The 4,156-nt window shown below is 58.8% G+C and overlaps 1 pseudogene; it reads left to right on the top strand.

Annotated features, from left to right (window-relative positions):
* The first annotated feature begins 269 nt into the window (after positions 1–269).
* LOC129065192 (protein phosphatase 1 regulatory subunit 26-like) lies at positions 270–3,814 on the top strand (annotated as a pseudogene).
* Positions 3,815–4,156: the final 342 nt, after the last annotated feature.

The raw sequence follows: 4,156 nt of genomic DNA, 5'->3' as shown, positions 1-4,156 counted from the left end.
AGACCTCATGCCTGCGACGTGCCAACGTTGGCCGCCCCATCAAAACTCTGACCCGGACTTGAAGAGAGTTTCAAGGGCTCGCTGTTCCCACCAAGAATGAATCAACCGGTGGCGCCCCTCTCACTCACCCCGGGTGGGAATCCTCCTGTTCCTTAACGTGTAGAGAAACGCATGCGGCCTTTATCTTGTTAGCACCTGGGCAGCTTTTTGAGGATGTGAAGCGAGCAGGCAGACAAAGCCTGGGCTCAGCGTGCCTCCCTGAGGCTAGAATGTTCCTCATGGATGCCCCTCCTGTTCTTGCTGTCCAGTCCATATGGGAGACCTTCAGGCTGCCTGGGAGCTGTAGGTTTCCCGGCCGCTTCTCGCACCCAGAGGGCCCAGGGTGTTGGGCAGTGAGTGACAGGGTGCAGATGATCATCAGCACGCTTCAGAGTGACTGGGCCGCGTGGGGCAGGAGCCAGGAGTGCGTCCTGCGCAGAGGCCAAAGGGGCCGCGACGCCCAGCCAGCTGCCAGCCCTGCCTTGGCTCCCTCTGGTCTTGCTGCTGATTTTGATCCCAGTGGGGAGCAGGAAGCAGCAGACGCCTGCCCCTAGGTGCTGGATTGAGACAGCAACGACTCCATGCATGGGACATTGAGGAAGCCACCCAGGAGTAACTAAAGGCCAAGAATGGGGCTGCCCAACCCACAGCTGCCTGCAGGGACAGTCAGGGCAAACCAGAGCTTCCTCAGAGCAGCCGCCGACTGCCCTGTGTCCCTCCAAACTGGCACCTGACTCAGGAGGTGTCTCTGGCAGCCTTGGGAGCCAGCAAGGCCACGGGCTCCACCTCCCTGGTCAGTGTCAGTAGCGAGGACTCCTTGGAGCAGAGCATCTGGGCAGAAGTAGAGCAGTTTCTGAATGAGAAAAGACAACACGAGACCCCAAAGCGGGATGTGCCTGTGGATGAAAAACCAGACTCCAGCAACAACTTGGATAAATTGGCACTTGGATCCTGCAAAGATCCGATCATCAAAGTGCAGTGGCAGGGTTTGCGGGGAGCCTGTAAGGAGTTTGTCTCTTTGGAAACCTCCCAGGTTGGCAAAGGCGACCGTGCAGCTCAGAAGCCTCAGGTCTAAAGTCACCGCAGAGCCTGAGAGCCTGAGTGGCCCAAAGCCGGCAGTGCCCACGCCAGCCAGCGCCTGTTGCACTGAAATCCAGAGTAAGGCTGGGATCGAGAGGAACCTGGGCCCAGGGAGGAGGGGACAGGGAACCAAGGGCACAGTCCTGGTGCCAGAGACATCTGATCCCAGCAGCTATGATGGCATCAAGGAGGCCATCCAGCTGTACCAGCTGGAGAAAAGAAAGGAGGAGAACAGGACCAGCCTCAGAAACGCCGCCGGGGGAGGAGCACCCCGATGCCCCTGCTCATGGCAGGAGCCACACCACAAAAAGTACCTTGGCCGAACCCCACAGGAAAATGCCAGGCAAGAAGCCAGTGGCTTCGAAGGCCCTGGACCTCAGCCCAGGTGGCCTTGACCCTGACCATCCCTCCAAGCCACCAAAGGAAACCAAAGCCCCTGTACCCCTAAGGAAAGTGACTAAGAGCGAGTTTGTGGGCCGCTCCTCGTACCTGGCAGACACGTTCGCAGAGCTGATGTGAGCTGAATAGATCCTGGACATTTCCAAAATGATCCTACCAGCTCCCGGGGAGGGCGGTGACAGAACTCTGTCCACCAGTACTCTCCCTTGTCCCCCAAATGTGCCTTCCCACTCAGACGAAGGCAGCAGCTCCGTGGACAGTGAAGAGAGCACAGAGCAGGAGATCTGGACGTTTTTGGCACTGAAGGCACAGTCGTGGAGTTTGCTGGCCGGAACGGACACCTGCTTACAGTCCATACAGAGCCCACTGCAGTCGCCTGGCCCCAGTGAATAGGCTGGCGACCCCAAGGCCCTATCTCTAAAACACTGGATCTGTTGCTGAGCTGCAAGAGGAAATGCAGGGGAGGCAGCAACACCGTGTGGCCATCCGCACTCAAGAAAACGAGAGAGATGGCGAAGCAGGGTGCCCGGGACACTGATCTTGGCCAGGTAAAAGCCAGCGAGGCCTCTGGAGGGAGGGTGAAGCCAGGGGGCAGCCTCTCCCCTGAAGGACTATCAGGCTGGGTGATGAACACGTGGCCCCATACTTGAGGGGCGGCGTGTCGCCAGGCCATGGAAAGGCAGGAGAGGAGTGTGGATGGAAAGGAGAGCTCTGAGGACAGGAGCAGCTCACTGGACAGCGGTGAGGACCGGACACCACCGTGAGGGACTTGTTACAATTCAAGCAGAGGCCCAAGAAGCTGTGTAGGGACCCCAGAGCTGTGCACAGGAAGATCAGGTTCAGCATCACTGAGCTGCAGGCCCTGAGTCTGCAGGGTGGCTTCCGGAGGGGCTGGAAGGACAGAAGCCCGCCCTTGTTGAAAAGCTGCCCCTCAAATCCAAAAGGGACAACAAGGAGGACCCGCTGAGGAAACCTCCCAGTGTCTTCCGCAGCCAGATGGAGAGAGCAAAGCCAGGCAGCACTGAGCCCATGGATGCACCCCTGGCCCTCCTCTCTCAGTAGAGAGCCTGCAAAGGGCGTGGGTGCTGCAGCGAGGCGGAAGTCAGCCACTTTCACGGCTCAGCCGCCAGCCTCACCTCTCGCTCTCATTACAGCAGTTCCATGGACAGTGACGCCAGCATCAAGCTGGAGATCAGGAAGTTTTTGGCCAAAAAGGCCAGGGAGCCTGTGAGCAGTTTAGAAATTCATGGAGGGGTCCCACCACGCTCAGGCCGGGGAGCATGCCCAGGCCAGAGCCACTATGCAGGAAGGTGGTGGCCCAGACCTGTGTGCACACGGAGCCAGAGGGGCAGGGGGACCGCTCGGCCAGCCACATGACTGAAGGGCGGCCCCCACGCAGAGCAGGCCTGCCTCCCCGCTGCTGTGTCCAGAGTCCAGCAGGAACCACCCAGGAGCACCAGTGAGACTGTCTGCCAGAGGGTCACTCGCAAGTAAGAGAAACCTTTATCCTCTCAAAGGCCAGAGCTCAGGAGGGGCCGGGCCTGCCGCCGGGGACAGCGCCTTCTAACACCTGCCCAGTTGTGCGGAAGTGGGCACCGGGGCAGAAAGCCCCAGTGGGACCTTACTCATGACCTCTCGGACACAGAGCACACTGACCTGGAGCCGGGGAGCAGACAGGGAGGGAGGGCCGCAGGCTGGCCTCACCTTCCTGTGGGCTCAACTTCGCCCACCAGAGCCGGCTGCAGAGCATGTGGGCACTGAGCTCAGAAGGCGAGGATGCAACTTGGGAAGGGGACCTGGGGAGCAAGAAGAAAAAGGCGCTGGAAGGCCAGGCCCAGGACATGCCCAGGCTCACTACAGACCCCAAGTAGGGCCTGCCCTTTTCTGGCTTCTCCTCGCTGCTCACCACACAGTTATTCTACTTTAGGAACAGTGTCTCCTTGGGGGCCAAGCCAGCCAGCCTCTTCGGTCCCGGCCTGAGCCTGCCTCTCCAGGGCCTGCTCTTCTCGGCCTTCAGGGAGGCCCGGGCTGGCCACAGCCCTGTGTTCGGAAGCTCACACCTGCTCGTCAAGTAGGAGGGTCAGCACTGGCCCAGGAGGAAGGCTCCAGCAGCGCTCAGCTTCCATGACAGCAGGAACCTGGATTCAGATGAGGACATTTTGGACCTGAGGTATAGGCGGAGAGTGGATAGAGACTATGAGGACCGGGAAGCCTGGGGAAGTGACACCGACGAGCTGAGTGACGCTTCATGGAGGACGGTGGCCCCTTGGCCTCAGGCAAAGGCTTCAAGCTGTGAACACGTGTCTGGGAGCCAGCGTGTCTGTGGACAGCACGTGTGTGTGTGCGTGAACCTGTGTGTGTGTAGGTGGCACTGTGGACAGAGGGGAGCTGGAGCCGCTTTGTCTGACCTGTACATATGTACACTAATGGGAAGTGATGCCCCCATTTAACACGTGTGTCCTGGTAAATAGGAGTTTTGTAGCTTCCTTTGTAAATTATTTAAAGTGTTGTAAAAGCTCTTTTTGGAAAATAGAGCTGTTCGATTTTGTAGGACGTCCCTGATTGACGTTTCTGGGACCTCCATAGTGCTCCCTTAGTTCTGCCCAGTAATACCAGGCTTAGATGACTCTGAGACTAG

Source organism: Pteronotus mesoamericanus, unplaced genomic scaffold (genome assembly GCF_021234165.1).
Source record: "Pteronotus mesoamericanus isolate MK-2021 breed Mesoamerican mustached bat unplaced genomic scaffold, CSHL_Meso_final contig_173, whole genome shotgun sequence".
Taxonomy (NCBI): Eukaryota; Metazoa; Chordata; class Mammalia; order Chiroptera; family Mormoopidae; genus Pteronotus; species Pteronotus mesoamericanus.
This window is presented reverse-complemented; position numbering and strand designations above follow the sequence as displayed.